Consider the following 16615-nt stretch of genomic DNA (forward strand, 5'->3'; position numbering starts at 1 on the left):
CATTATTCTACACTATACTATCATTAAGTTGCATCCTAGATGTCTGAAATTTATAGTAACAGCAGGACATCACCTGAGATAAAATGTTTATCATTATAAATGAATTCTATAAACCATAGTTTGAGGAAACCCACTTATGAACATTCAGAACTTGTGCAGTTCACTCACGGGGTTATAGCGTCGCTACCCACCCTGTGTTTGCCTCTCCTCCGAGAACCCTTTTCTATAAAGAGCTCTGAAGTTCCTCATTTTTCCACTTCTATGGCCTACTGCAGGGCCTTCCATACCATATGCATCCTTTCAATAATTATTTATCAAAGGCTTGCAGTTTCAAAGTGCTGCACTCTGAATTCTTCTGAATCCATTTACTTGAAAGCAGCTAGCATGCACATCAAAAAATATTCTCTTCCATTTGATTTTTAAAACAACTTTATTAAGAAAATTTTGCTGACTTTATTCTAGTTATATTTCTGTAAGCAATTAAGTGTCACATCTGTAGTTCTTTACAAAATGTAGTGTAATTTAGACTTTTCACTAATTCAGTCCTTCCTACAAATTAACCCAAACTAGGGAAGCCTCACTGAGCTAACCCAGTGTCTCTGCTTCCAATTTGGTTTTCAACACACTTGTTCTTAGATCCAGACTTCTCGAGCTCTCAGAATCCACCTCTGGCCTGGTCATTCTGATCCCAGAAAGCTTTTGCGTTGGAAGCAGATTTAAACAAACTGTTGTCTTGTATGTTTTAAAAATTAATGCTAGCACTTCTGCATGGAGACCCTGCAGGGATTGTTTGGAAGTCTGCATTTCCTACACATTTTTTTTTAATTTTTGAAAATTTAAAAAGGAAGAAGGAACGTAAGGATGAAGCCATGGTGGGTGATGGCCAAGGTGCACTGAACCCATGGTGATGCTGATGGGGAAGTGGACAGGAAAGCCAAGGACAGATAGATCAAAAGTCCAGAAAAGAAATCACGGAAGCAGTGGCTCAGTGGGCTGCAGAGCCATAAGGGCAGCTTGGGGCGCCTCTGAACTGCTTGTACGCAGCGCATTGTGGTGTTCTTCCGCTGAACATCAGATGCAACCTTTGTCGTATTTTCTGTGAAATGACAAGAAATAACCTTTCAATCCAATCTTAAATAAATTCTCTTTAAAAATAAAAAAAAGTACAGACATGGGGGGCTGAAGAGATGGCTCAGCTGATAAGAACATTTGTTGATCTTGCGGAGGACCAGGTTCGGTTCCTAGTACCACATGGAGGCTTACAACTATTCATAACTACAGTTCCAGGGATCCCACGCCGCTGTATGACCTCTTCAGGCATCAGGTACACACATTTTGCACGTACACACACGCAGGCAAAATATTCATACACATTAAAAATAAAGCAAATAAATCTTTAAAATAGACATTAATTCCACCACTTCAGAAGCAGAGGCAAGTTCATCTCTATACTTGCCAGTCCATCCTGGTCTACATAATGAGTTCTAGGCCAACCAGGGCTAAAACTGAGTTTCAGGCCAGCCCAAAAATAAAAGATCAGACACGTCCATAGATGGACAGTTATCCGTACATTAAGCTATAATTCAGTTGTTCCAAAACCTCATTCACAATTGTGTTTCTTAAATCTTTCTGATGATGGTTCCTATATCATTTAGTCTGTTGAAAAAAAAATAGAAATTTTCATAATACATAGAGCAATAACTAAGAGACAGAGGAAAAATCCTTCCTGGTGTGATTAGTTTTTATTCTGTGCACAGGATTGTATTACCCTTCTCTTGGCAGGCGAAGACTGCCCTTGATCATAAATGTGATCCTACCCACAGACTAATCTAACTATAGTAAATAATGTGCTCCTTTCACAATTTTGCTTTTTTTCCAACCTGCTCATTATTTTCATTTTCTATATTTTTGCAATAAGCATTACAGAATTGCAAGTCTCATTATGAATTCAACATCTCTGTAAATGATGCATTTCTCAGTCAATTCCTAGCCCACCCAGCATCAAAAGGGCTATATCCCTCTGTCATTCAGGCCATAAAATCTCTATTCAATAAAGAATCGTTAATTTTTGATCAGCCAAGTGGGGGCTGTAATATTTTTACAACCCTGGCAATATTACAGAAACAGAAAAAGCAATATTTTATTTGTCGATGTGGAATGAAGACGAAAGCGGCAGGCTGAGACCGAAGATCCAGAGACTTGGTAGCTATATGACCTTGGGCATGTCCCTGTTATCTTTCTGAGTTTAGGGCATCGTTCATTAAATATCGCCCACCCTCCCACGTTATTTTGAGGATCGAAGAAAAACATAATAAAAATATTCGTCAATTGTAAAGAGATACATAGACGTGGGCTATTATTCTATATTAAAATTACATGCGTTTTAGGAGACCTACCTTACACTCTGAGCATGCGGCCCAGCAGCCTATAGGAAACATACAAGATGAACCTCCATATAGGTTCATCTTGAACTATGGCCCCAAGTATATCCTCCTGCTAGATCTTTGTGTCTTGTGTGAAAGGTTTTTATTGTTGCTTTGTTTTGCTGAATTATTGATTTTTTTGTAGTTTTTTTTCCTCAATAAGAATAAGTGAAAAGTTTCATAGGTTGAAATTAATCTCCATACACGCTCTCATTCCATCACTTCCTTGCACGAAAGGAGACAGCCTACAGAACCTTAAACCTGTTTTTAAAGACCTCCGTGATATATGGACATTCATTCCCAAGCACTCCCACTGGAGTCATTCTAATCTGGGGAACTCTGGGGACTGTTTGAACATGGTGTATATGAAGTCGTTTCTCAGGCACTTCTTCTCAATGTCATGTAGCCAACAGGCTGAATCAACCACATACAGTAATGAAAACATCCTGTATTTATAGCAGTATTTCTCCAAGGAACATCCTTCAGCAGGAATGCCTGAAAGAGTTCTAAAAATTGAAGGACATATTTCAGACATGTCTAACCTGTCTCCAAACCCCTATAAAAATGGTCAGGATACCAAATTGTGCCTTTCCCCGCCTCATGCTATAAAATGAAATGGGAGAGTTGTTTGGCTTTATGACTCTCCGTGTCATTGTGTCTTTTTGCTATTACATGGGTGTAAAAAATAAATAAAAATAAGCTATATTAAGCATCATGCCATGTTACCTCCTCACCAAGCAGCAACATAGCATCAGCTGTGAGTTTTGCTTTATCTTAAGAAATCTTTGGAAATATTGGTCTGTAAAAAAATATTCTACAAGGATATAAATTTAGATCTCCTCACATCCCCTCACCCCAGACAAACCTCATGGCATCTAGAAATACTAAAAAAAAAATTTTACAAAGGCAGAAAAGATGTACAGTAAACTAAAGTTTGTGTTTTCTCTTTCTTGATATTTTTGAAGCAGAGTCCATCCAGTTGCATTCAGGACACCAGAAATGCAGAAACAAAGAACACTGAGTACTTTATTATTTATGATGGAAGACAAAACATCTGTTTTGTTGAAGCCCTTATTCAAAGTGACCTAAAAGCAGAACGCTTCCTAGGACTTCTGGGATGCAGAATTATTGATTACTTCCTTGGTCACTATAGAGGGACTTTCCCCAGGGAAAGTGCTCAGACATCAATGGCCATTTTATGGGCCTGCATTTCAGGAAAGTGGCAACAGCATCATACTCCACCTGGAGGTGCACGGCGGTGGCAGATTCAGTCCACTGGCCAAAGATTTTCATCCAAGGATTTATGTGGACCCAAATGATGGGATTTTTGAGCCATCATTTTTGCTATAGTAAGCAGACTTGAAAATTCATAACTCTGAATTGTGTATATACAAAAAAAAAACATACATTTAGGCTGAGGATGGTGCAGATTTTTTTTTTCTCCCAGCACTTGGGAGGCAGCAGCAAGTGGATCTCTATGAGTTCAAGGCCTGCTTCATCTACACAGAGAGCCCCAAGCTAGACAGTGCTACATACTGAGATACTCCATCTCAAGAAAAAAAAAAAAGAAACTTTCTTTTTTTTAAGGTGGGAAAGCAAATAAAGACAAGAGGCGTCATGAGGTCACTATCTGACACCATTGAGATTGAACATAGGCACTATGACTTGAGGACCTACTGTGTGGCAGATACTAGAAAGCTGTGTGACCCATACTATCTTCATACTATCTTACTACATTACAGCAGAAAATGACTTACCTCTCTACTCCCCTTACCTGTTCCTACCCTCACCAGGAGATAACTTTATCACAATTACTTAAAGTGATATTACAAGAAACAACAAAAGGAGGACAAATTTTTGTCCTGTGGATGCTCTACTTAGAAGAATCTAGAATATTCATGCTGAAGCCATAGAAGAGTGAAGATACAGCATCCTCATCTTTTCCAGAGAACCACCATTATTAGGTGCTACGATGAAGACAGGAGCAAGGGATTCTCCAACCTTGAACAAGCCTAAAAGAAGAAAACTGGAGCTAGGACATAGAAGGGTAGATCAGAGAGGCAGGAAAAAGGTACATGAAATAAAATGTTGCTTGGATAATCGCCAAAAGCTAATACAAGAGACCTAGAGACAACTTGATAGAGAACTTTTACCCATCTTTGTAGACTTTGTGGATGCTAGTGAGCAGCTTAGGCTGAGCACTTCTATGCTCAGACTGCTTCTCAAAGCTCTCTAGAAGCTTCAGGGTTATATGATCTTCGTTGCAAATTACAAAATCCAAGAGAATAAGCTGAAGACCAGAAAATGGAAGTAACTTGTAAAAGAGCACATAGCTACCTCCCAGCAGAGTCGAGACTCAAGCCTTGGGCCACCGGACCCCAGAGTTTATGCTTTAGTCATCACCCCACACAAGCCTCTCCACAGCTCCACTGTTTTCTTCTGTCTAGCTACACCTATCACTCCATGCATTTTTGTGCATATAAACATCATTGACATCGTTACTCACTCTCCACTTTGTACTCTGAGGCAGGGTCTCTCACTGAACTTGGAGCCTAATGATTCATCTAGACTGGCGGGCCAACAAACCTCAGGGACCCTCCCATCTCTCCCTTCCACACTGGGATTATAGCCACATAGCCATGAAGCTGGTCTTTCTTACATGAGTCCTGATGGTCCACAAAGGTCCTCAAGTTTGCACAGCAGCTTTAGTGCCTGAGCCATCTCCCCTGTCCTTTCTATATACTTTTATACACACACTATATAAAAAGTCAATAGAATTTATCCCACTGAGGTGGTTATTTGGCTTGATAGCGTGCGTATTCAGGTACTTCTGGGTTCATCATAGTATTTGAATAACCATTCACTCCACATTCATTCAGCGTTACTGAGTTCCTACGCCAACCCTAGCATTGTGCAGCGTGGAAAGTCACAGCCCACTGAAGAGATCACATTAAAATGAAAATAAACGGCCTGCTTTCCCATGGTACAGTAAGGCATAACCAAGAGATTAGAGCTTGCTTATTGAGCTGCAATCCAAAACCACATTATTGAGCTATAATTTCCTATTTGATTGACATGGAAGGACTGAGCAACTGGCCCAAGGTCAAGCCTCTAGTCAGCGGCAGTTCATTTCGCTTATTTTATTGTCTCTGACATACCGTGTTTTCACGATCCGCTTTCTTTTAATAGTCTTATGTAATGTTCAAAACATATTTTATGTTTTACAGACATTTCTTAAAAATTTAAGGCCAAAGAAGCAAACGTGTCAGCACTCATGTTGGGCTAGATCACATTTTGGCTGCCAGCTCTCGGGAGAGCAAAGCTCCTCCAAGGTCTGGCTTCCCCCCAAGCCTGTTTCCAGGCTATGGGAGCAGTTAATTCTGCCCTAAATGCATGCTGTCTCCTCATCTCCTCAGTAGCCTTCTAGCTAGGCTGAGACTTAATTGGTTTGGGTTGGATAATTCATAGCACCTCATTAGGGCATCAAAACACATGCTAGGCTCTCTAGCAATTTTCTCCTCTGAAAGAACATTGATTGGCTTCTTCACTGGGAAGAGAATTAGCTAAAGGACTCTTGGGTTCGCACAGAAAGATTAAGTCCACAATGGATAATTTCAAAATGTATTGTACAATCAGATTTCTTTGAGGCTATCTGTCGACCCAATTTCTCTTGAAAAAAAAATATTACTATTATTTTTATGATATTATATATATATATATATATATATTCCTGAACCCACACAAGGGCAAGTAGCTACGAGTTACCTTGCAGAATTTATATAAATGTTGGCTGTTCTAAAATTCCCACTTGCTAGTCCCCTCCCCCCCGCCAGTGTGTTCTTTTGCCCTGAGATACTCTTTATTAACACAGTAAGAGGGGGACTCCTGAAAGATGGTTTCTCGGCGTATTCTGATCATTTATTCCGCCTCCCACTCTCACTGTAACAGGTTCAGTCAGTGTCCCGTCCTCATTCGCTCCTCTTTAGGCATGAGCGCATGCTAACTGTGAATGCCTATGGTTCTCACCTCTGCTTGTGTCTGGCTGCAAGAGAGAACTCAGCCTTCAGGGAGTGGGGGTGGTGCGCCTGACAGAGGGGTTAGGTAACCAAATAGCACGTCTTCAGCCCGGTGTGGTGATACACACCTATAACTGCAGCTCTCAGGAAGCTGAAGCAAGAGGATCTTCAAAGCTAGCCTGGACCGCATGAGCTGTTTGAGTCCTCGTTCAACCCCAGAAACATAAAAAGACCCTGCCTCACAAAAGAAAAAACAAGAAAAAAAAAAAAAACACTTCTTTCTCACCTCTCAGTTGGGATAAGCCTGAGCCATGGATTTTTGGTCTTTTTTTAAGGATTTCTTTATTTTACTATATGTTACATGTATGGGTATTTTGCCTTCATACCCATATATGAGCACCGTGTGCATGCCTGAGGCCGTGGAGCTCCTGGAACTGGAGTTACAGACAACTGTGAGCTGCCACATGCGTGCTTCAAATTGAACCTAGGTCCTCTAGAGGAAGAGCCAGTGCTCTTCACCACTAAGCCACCTCTCCAGCCCCTGATGTGTGTTTTAACCGTCTCTCCAAAAAGTTCTAAGCAGAATAAATGAGGACATCTGGGTGATGCAATCTTTGTAGGCCTCTTTTTCTTCCTCACCTCATCTCCAAATTCTACTCCGAGGATTTCTTATTGTCACCTTCCAAATATGGCACTTCCACTTGACCATCTTATCCCCGTATCTGCTTCTGAGGAGCCTAAAGAAAAACATTTCCCGTGGCTCAGTCAGCCTTTAATCTTCACCTCAACTTGGTCTTAACCCTTGAGGTCATTCGACAGCTACTTTGAAGCAGAGGCGATCGTAATCTCCGGGTGACACCCTGCCTACACTGTGATCCAGAAGCATATATAGTTAGCTTTGGGTGGGCTGATAGAGTAGACTTGCAAAAAGTCTAGTTTCGTTAAGCTTCAAGGACCTTCCTTAGATGGCACTTGTCATGAGAGAAGAAAGAAGTGAGACCTACCAACTTGGCCCAAGGACTTCAGCACTCATGGGAGAACAGGAAATGTTTGGGGAAAATGTTCAGTGCTACTTCAGTTCATCTTACTCACATTCTCTTACTCAAGACCTCCTCATGACACACGGAAGGTCGTTTGAAGGTCCTCTAGTATAGATGGCGGGTGAGGGAAAGGAGGACAATGAAACAGAAATAGTGACTTGACCAGGACAGATTCAATGAGCATATGTTTCTTAGAGACGCTAAGAAGGCTAAAGCAAAGATTTATTGTATTTTTGCTATATACTTCATTTTTACCCTCAGACTGGCATGTCATGAGGAAACACAAGCAGAACTTCACCAGAAACTCAGACAGACACGAGCCTTCCTCGGTTCAGCCGGGAATTCTCTAGGCATAGTGCTACTGTGAGTCTTGAGGGAGCTGACATGCTGGCTTTCTTTCTTATCACTTTCTTTCAAATCTGATATGACCCTTAGCATCAGCATGAATGAAACTGTGAATGGACCTCCTTGGAGGATTATGGATTCTGACTCCTCCAGGACCATCCCATAATGCTCCTGTCAGTCGGTTTTGCCTTTAGGCATCTAATTTAACTGACAAATCTGAGGAATCACACAGAGGCAGTCGCCTCCCCAGTGACTTCACAGATGGGAGTCCTGCAGTGAGTAAGTTATTCCAGCGAGTTGACGTTACCTTATGTTGAACATTCTCCTGACAGGTCTGCTCACTTCTTAATGGCATAAAAGAACTCGCTGTTGTTAGGCATGAGTCTCCCTGACTTGATAAATACCATGCCCTCTTTTCTGGCTGGTTTAATGGATGTCCTGAAGGCATCTGAATATGGCACTTTACATTTGGTAGAAGCTTATCAACGGCACTATTTTTGTAATTAGCTTCGGAAGCCCCGGCCTTCAATGGCCAAGTATTCCAACAAGCAAAATATACCCACTGCAAGAACAAGTTGTGTGCGGAAAGTGAAGAGAGCCGAGGTGGGAGTGCGTGCTGCCCAGCGCATGTGGGTACACTTTGCAAAATCGACTTAGCTGCAAACGTAAGCAGAAGTCAAATCGTGCCTTGGCATGACGCCTAGCAGGCATTATATAGTTGTGAGCTTCGATCACAAGAACAATTAGTTCAAGTTATGGTACAGACCAGTTTGCAAAGTTCTCAGGCAAGAAAATTCTTCCTGGGATGCTGCTAGCTACAAAAAAAAAAAAAAATCAGTATACAAAAGAAGTATATACTCTATATTCATCTTTTATTAATTCTTAGTCAGTCAATTTGGCCATACTCAGAGACCTGGCGCCACAGCAGACACCATCTGCGTGGTGTCAAGAGAGCATAAATTAGTGAAAAGGCCATGACCCATGGGTTCAGAAATTTTGAAGTCTACAAGAAAAGTCAGACTGTATTAAATAATGCCCAAAACTGAAGAAAAACTACAGAGTTGGGTATAAAAATGAGAAAATGAGATTACACACGTGAAACGCACAGCTCCACAGCAAAGAGGCCTGCAGTGGACACTAAATGAGAGTGACCATTATGCCCTTACTAGAGAATTTACATCCATAATCACATTAAAAAAAAAAAAAAAAAAAACAAGAAAGAAGAAATTCAAGTCGGAGGGAGCTAAGTTCTGAGCTCAGTTATAAAGATTTTGAGAGCGAGTTTGGAGCAGAGAAGTACAGGCACCATGGCCGTCAGAAAGAGGCACCGAAGCCACAGCCCAGTGGCAGAAGTAGGTCAATTTCATGCAAGAGAAGCAGGCCTGGCCAGCTTAAGTAAAGACTCCATCAAAGGGAGATGAACGCAAGAGGCAATTGAGACAGGAAGGCAGACATTCACCCTAGTGGCCTGGCTGAGAAGTATAGGTTTCACAACCAGAAAGCCAGGACCTCCTGTAAGCTCTTGAAGAAGCCGAGCTGCAAAGCCGATAGGGACCCTGGAGAAACAGACATGTTTAAAAATTATTAACACTTTTAAGACGGTGACAGGGAAACACTGGGGCACTTCTGAACACAGGGCCCACAGAAATGAGTAAGCCAGATACTCACAGTATCAGCCCTGCTTCCAGAGCGTGCTGGGGGGAAAAGGCTTCCTGCCGGCTAGGGTTCTGGCATCAGCGCATGAAGACGCACTGAAAAAGCAAAATATTTGGAGAAAAATATCCACATGGTAACTCTAAACAGTGCCGAGAAAAATCTGAGACGCAAGCCATACCTGAGAGGTAAAACACCGAGAAGAAAGAGCACGTCAGGCGACTTCAGGAAAAGCAGGGGAAGGAATTCTCTGCAGTGACCATCTCGTTTTATTAACTGATGGTATTCTTCCCTCCGCAATATGTGCTGACGGGTGCCCCGGCGCTCCGTGTGCCAGGACCAGATGGGAGCTCCAGAAGGACGAAGGTGTTCGTCAGCCTTGTTCATTTCTATATACCCAGGTCCCAAACAGGGTCTTGGCATACAGTAGTCACTAAATAAATGATGAGCGTGTGCATGCGTGAGTGAATAAATAGCCTTGCAGCAGTGGGTTCCCAAGATCCTCTGTGATTCTCTTCCCATGAATTGAAAAAAAAAAAAAAAAAAAAGTAAACCAGCATGAATTTGGTTGAATCCTTGGAAAGAATTAAAGGTGAGTTATCGGGAGAAACACTGTTGACGAGATGTGGACGGGGTAATGTAAAGAATTAGGCGGAGTAAATGAAATTCGTCACTCAAATTGCTTGGCAAGTGTCTGTGGGTTCTTGCTGCACTTTCAACAGACTGAAAATGAACACTGCGGACGGTTATGGATGTGTTCCTCTTAGGGAAGGCGACACAGGCCTCACGGGGTAGACCCACACATAAAAAGGAGGCCTCAAATCTACATCAAGAGATAGATGAAGGACTATCATTCATGTGACAGAATCCATTCATCATTTTCATATAACTTCTCCTTTGACTGAATATTTTAATGAGCTTAGCCAACCACCAGGTCTAACTGCATCAGGTAAGAATGAAGTTAAAATATAATTCAGTAAATTAATGGATGCATGAACCCACACAAAGGCAAGCTAAAATGTCAGCAAGTTAGGCCACCGACTTCGCTATAGATTATAGCTAGAGATAACAGATTTATGCACTATAATAGTCTTGTTTGTATGTTAAATTATATTTAATATATTGTTTAAGTTTCAGTCACCTCAGTTGTTGGTATTCGATATCAAAGATGTGTGTGTGTGTGTGTGTGTGTGTGTGTGTGTTTACCTTGACAAACATGTCAGATGACAACTTGTGAGAGTCAGTGTGGCTTCCGGGGATAGGAGTCATGTCTTCAGGCTTGGCAGCCACCAACCCTTACCCGCTGAGCCATCTCATCTGCTCAAGAAGTAAAATTTAATCAGGACGAGTAAAATTTTCTTTGGGAGGATGTTTTATATAAACCCTAGAAACTCTCCAAAACACCCCCCAACCGAAGAGATCTGGATATCCAGACCCCAGCTACTATAGTCCCCAAATCAGTGTCCTCTTACCACCCGAATCATGTGTTTCTCCTGAGCAGAGACAGCAATGTGAAACAAGATTGATAAGCTCTTTGTGACGGCCAACTGGCTCTCAAAGATGTCCAAGCCTTTATCCCGGGACCTGTGAGTATGTCACTTTGCATGTCAGAATGCACCTTGCAGATGCAATTAAGGTGATAGAATTAGATTATCCAGGTGGACCTAATCTAATCACACGAACTCTTAGAAGCAATGAATTGTATTTTCTGTCAAAAACCCCTGACGGGGGTTAGGCCACTGACTGCCAAACTATGGTATCTTGGCATTTGAGAAAACAACAGAGGAAAACAGACTCCTAGCCCCATCTTCCCTAAAGCAGGTCATGAAAGCTATCTAGCCTTTCCCTGGACAGAGCACCCTCTACCTGAAGAACAAAGCACCCTATCTTAGAGGACACAGGACGATGGAAACGAAACAAATGGGCCTGCCTAAGCCCACCTAGTTTATTGTCATTAGATTGGACCTCCTTTTTCCAATCATACCTCCCCATCACTAGGCACTAATTCATCAAACAGCATGAAGACTCACAAATGTCCCATTCTTTGGGCCTCCTTTCTGAAGGTTCCATGTCACATAAAATTTATAATCACTACATATATGGATTTTTTTCTCATATGAGAAAACAATGGTAGTGTGCTTGGAAGGCTGAAATGGGAGTATGCTTGGGAAGACTTTTTGCCCAGTAGTTCCAGACCAGCCAAGACAACAAACTCAAAAAACACAAAGGAAAACACTCTTCCCAAACCTTCCCAACACCTGTAACATTGCTCGTATTTTACACACTATTTTGTACATTACTAAAAATATAAGCATACATATATCTGATTGTCCCAGGGCTGTGAAAAGAACTCTTACAAAGTCTAAGCAAACTCACACATGTAGGAGACAGCGCTGCATAAACTCTGCCTCAGCAGCAGCCAGCAGTTGAAAACAGGTGAGCATCAAGCAACCATAGACCTAGAGAAAAGCCCCTTCCTTCCTCTTCTGTCAGGGCTGCCGCCCCACTGACATGGCTCCTCACTGCCTCCTTTGTCACCATAACATAAGGAGCAGCTTCAAATTCTGGATTGCTGACACCTGGACAGCCCTTCCCTGATGGAAACCCTAATGCAGTTGATTTCCCTCCGAGTGTGTGCAAAGCATATTAGGTTCCTTTGATCAAAATTATGCAAAAAGCCAGATGTTTACTTTCATTAGATCCTACAGACAGCAGTTGGTGTTGGATGACCTAGCTTGGAGTTCGAGCATGTCTGTCCTTTGAATTCTGTTTGGCAAAGAGAAGGCTGTGTAGACGAAGGTGTGCTTTTCTTGTTGTTAGATTCTTTTCTTAGGTTGAACACAAACCTACAAGGATTGTGTTTTGAAAGCCAGGCTTGGTTGTTGTCTTGTTGCATTTGTGGGTCAGGAGTAGGGAGCGAGCCTGTCTCAAGTGCTCCGGGTCCCCAAACACCCGATCAAAGTTGTTGGCAGAACTATGTTCTGCTTTTGGAGATACTAGGGAAGAAGGTGCTCAGAGCTCCCTTCTTGTGCTTGCATTATTGACATCCCTGTTTTCCCTAATTCCCAGCAGACTAAAACTCTTGTGAGATTTTATGGGTGGCCCACATCTCCAAACAGGTGCTTCAAACCCTTTTCACTCTTGCGTTTCTTTGATTCCCTCTCCTTCCTCCTGTTCTACTACCTCTGCCTGACTCCAACCAAAGGAACGTGTCTGCTTTGAAGAGCCTGTGGGCTTAAATTGACCTCACCTGGTTAATATAATCTTCCACCCTACCCTACATTGCATTTGCATGCTGCGTTTCCAATGCACAAAGTGATAAGTGCACAGGTTCCAGGGCTAAGGACTTGAACAGTTTGAGGAAACCAGCCTGCTCCCCTCCCCAGAAAGTCTTGCTTCTTTCTCATCACTGTCTTTGCTCCAGCATAACTCATGTTCCCCATAGTAAAACAAAACAAACAAACAAACAAAAAACCCACTGAATTTGGGGAATCCAGTATCTTGGCCACTGGAGCAACCTCTTTGGTTGTGGAGTGCTTTATTACACTTTTCTATAGTTTGCATAAAACTCCCTCCCAAGTAGATTTTTTTTTTAAACTCTCTGCTTACCAAGCAGAATTTGGATCAAAAATTCACCTCTTTATAGCCTGATATCAGAAAGGGATCACAAATAATGGGTCAATACAATCTTTAAAATATCATCAATAGGGACTAGTGGTGTGGCTCTGACCTAAGAGCATTTATGGCTCTTGTAAAAGACATAGGTTCAGTTCCCAGCACCCATATCAGGCAGCTTCACGACCACCAGAACTCCAGTTCCAGGGAACCCAACGCTTTCTTCTGGCTTCCACAGGCACCTGCACACACACAGTGCACATAAAATAATGTGGGCACACACATGCACATAATTTAAGGATGAATAAGTATTAAATATATACATACGTATTAGTAGTTCTCAACCTGTGGGTTACAAACCTTTCAGGGTCAAACAACCCTTTCACAGGAGTTGCCTAAGACTATCAGAAAGCACAGATATTTACAAGACAAATAATAACAGTAGAAAAAGTCAGTTATAAAGTGGCAACAAAAATAAATTTGTGTTGGGGGGGTCACCACAACATGAGAAACTATATTAAAAGGTCATAGCATTAGGAAAGTTGAGAACCATGGATATATATTAAGTGTACGTATGCCTTAGCACATTTTTGATGCTATGAAAATACCTATGATTAGATAGTTTTAAATAATGCAACTTAATTATGGCTTTTCTGGTGGCTGAGATTTCTGAAGATTGTTACATCTTCCAAGGCAGAGACAAAAGGGTAAAAACAAAAGGGGGGAAAAAAGCTAGCTAGTTCCAACCACTGTTTAATAAGATCCATTCCTGAGGGAGGAATCCCCATTTTCTAACCCTCTCCTAAAGGCCACACTTCTCAATATTATTACATGTGTTTTGGAGGGGCAACCAACAGTCAAACTATAGGAATTAACTTACAAATTAAATTTACATTAACATAAATATACATTAAAGTTAAACAGCTATCTTAAATGAAAGCATTCTGGCTTACACATTGATTCAACTGGATTTGATGATATGCTTCAGTAACCAGAACAGTGCCCCCTACAATGTTTTGAACATTCTATTTCTGACTGCCCCATGGTGGCTGTTGTAAGGTTGATTCAGTTATTCCATGTAGTGTCTGCATCATATTCCCTCTCCCCATAAAAGCAAAGAAAGGTGGATAAGAAAAACTAGTTTTATGCAGATGCTAATTCTTATAACACAAGCATATGACCTTTACAAGACCATCTATCACAGAAGACTTGAAATCCAGGACCTTCTGAGAGGATACCAATAATTTAAAGTACACATAAAGAGAGGAGAAATGAGCTGGAGAGGGATGAGCCATTCTTCAAGAGGCACCACTTCTAGCCTGCCTCTCAGCATCTTGACTTGAAACTGTTTATGAGATTCATTTAGTATCTCAAACCATTCCCAGAGACATCCTTCATTCAGGGATATTACAGAATAACTAAAGGGTCTAACATGGTGGGGCTGGAGAGACGACCCATCAGTGAAGAGTGCTAGCTGCTCTTCCAGAGGACCTGAGTTTGGTTGCCATCACCCCTCGTCAGACAGTTTACAACTGTCTAAAATTCTAACTCCGGGTGACACAGTGCCCTCTTCTGGCCGCCCCAGGCATGTGCACTCGTGTGCATAAATCCAGGCATAGACACACACACTCATACACACACACATTATTAAAAATAAAATAGAGTTTAGAAAAAAACTAAATACTGTGAAATGGGAACTATATCTGTAAACCTATATATGCATATACATGCATGCTATACATGTGTGCATTAAATGGGATCTGTGTGGACTGGTGTATGTTCACTGGGTTTGTAGAAGAGCCTTAACACCTGTGCCATCTTGTTTGAGCTACTGTAATTTCATATCTTCTGACACATACCTCACATCTTTGTTCTTGCAAAAATAGTTACCCTCTGCATCCAGGGTTCTGCTGCCTGACATCAGTATCCTATAATTATATTTTTATTTATGCATTGCTTTTTTTAACTTCTTATGTTTGGTAATTTTTTTCTGTCCATTATTATTGCTGTATCACTTTGATCACTCTGGTAGGATTTCTATATCCTCTGCAACTCCTTAAATCACCAGCTTAGGAAGAGAACCAAGAGGTCAATAAGGAATGGAGGGCTACTCATCACATTCCAGTCTCTGCTGGACACCATGAATATATTATAGAACAGGTCAATTGCCAGGGACTTTCATAAAAGTTTGATTGTCATTAGATTCCCTTTCAACATTTTTATAATCTAGGCTCTCTGCCCTATGTTGATTATGTTTCTGACCCAAAACCAACAAGCTAAGAGGCTACATGTTGAGATGGAAAATTCACTGGACCAGACGCCAGAAATGGTGAGATTCTGGGCCAACTCTGGAGTAAACCAGCTGTGTGACCTTGAACAAGTCACAGCGGTCCTTGAACTGATTCTCCCTCTCTTCTTCAATGAACAGCTGATAGAATTATGTCTGCAACTTCTTCCAGACCCCCATTATGTCACTCTTCCATCCTGGCTCTCTTTCTTCTCACTGGTGAGATATTATGCACAGTGACATACTTACAATTCCTATGAATCGACTGTTTTTATTACTCTTGCTTATTAACATAAGTTATTACTCAAGAGCTATGTAAACACCAAAAATGAACACTATATGCAATTTCAAAAACAATTTGGTTAAATTATTTGAGGTATGATACAGCAAATGAGGGTATTTAACACTTCACTGTGAGAGTAAGCCTTGGCTCCAAAATGCAACAAATAAAAATTGGATCAGGAAAACGAGCTACGATTGGCTGACGTCCATCATCTTCATGAGGGTACAGGGATTTAAAAATACACCATTTGTCTGAAAACTGACCACATGGTCTGGAGCAAGAGGGCAGGGGGTGGTAAATTGGTGGGAAAATTAAAGATCCATTTTCCTCTGCTGTTTGATTTTTCATGCTGCTGAGTTTTGAGGTTACAGCCTGTAACCAGAATATGAAACATCAGAAGGAAGGAAAACTCATTTAATATTATGTTAGTTGTAGAATTATAACTAGGTGCAAAGCAAAGAAAGTAGCTATCTATTATTCATTCCTTCTGAATAGATGTTTCCTGTCTGTGAATACAAAGCACGATTAGAATTCACTTGCTGAAACTCACAGATGCTCAGCGAGAACATTTCATTTTCATTTGATCTGACCTTGTGTATGATAATGGATCCTCTTTAAAACAGAGACACTCGTCTGTCCTCCTTAGACTGAGCCCCTGAGAACTAACCCCAGAGGGTTTTAGTGCCTAACCTAAGGTCACCCCAAGGCCTCCTTAGGCAATCTCAAACAGGTCTGGCCACAACATTTGTCAAGTGTGCTATCTTTATATCTCTCTATGGCTTCACGTGTTCTGTGACGGCTTTTTCTCACTGATACCTGAGCATACGAAGCTCAGCATGTGAGGCTAACCAGAGAGGACCATGTGTCCTCATTCATTCCCAGTACCTCCAGCGGCTGAGGGGAAATGCTGGCTGGCTTCTTAGCACGGTGATGGGGGAAAAAATAGATGTGCA

At 41.5% G+C, this 16615-nt stretch overlaps 1 long non-coding RNA gene across 1 annotated transcript; it reads right to left on the minus strand.

Moving 5' to 3' along the window:
• Nucleotides 1-452: 452 nt before the first annotated feature.
• LOC132647981 (uncharacterized) lies at nucleotides 453-9925 on the minus strand. The gene is made up of 3 exons (XR_009586306.1): nucleotides 9659-9925; nucleotides 9493-9575; nucleotides 453-1096 (listed from the first exon to the last, which is right to left on the minus strand). It is a non-coding gene; the product is annotated as an uncharacterized LOC132647981 (long non-coding RNA).
• Between the last annotated feature and the right edge of the window lie 6690 nt (nucleotides 9926-16615).

This window comes from Meriones unguiculatus, chromosome 15, assembly GCF_030254825.1.
Source record: "Meriones unguiculatus strain TT.TT164.6M chromosome 15, Bangor_MerUng_6.1, whole genome shotgun sequence".
In the NCBI taxonomy this organism is placed as follows: Eukaryota; Metazoa; Chordata; class Mammalia; order Rodentia; family Muridae; genus Meriones; species Meriones unguiculatus.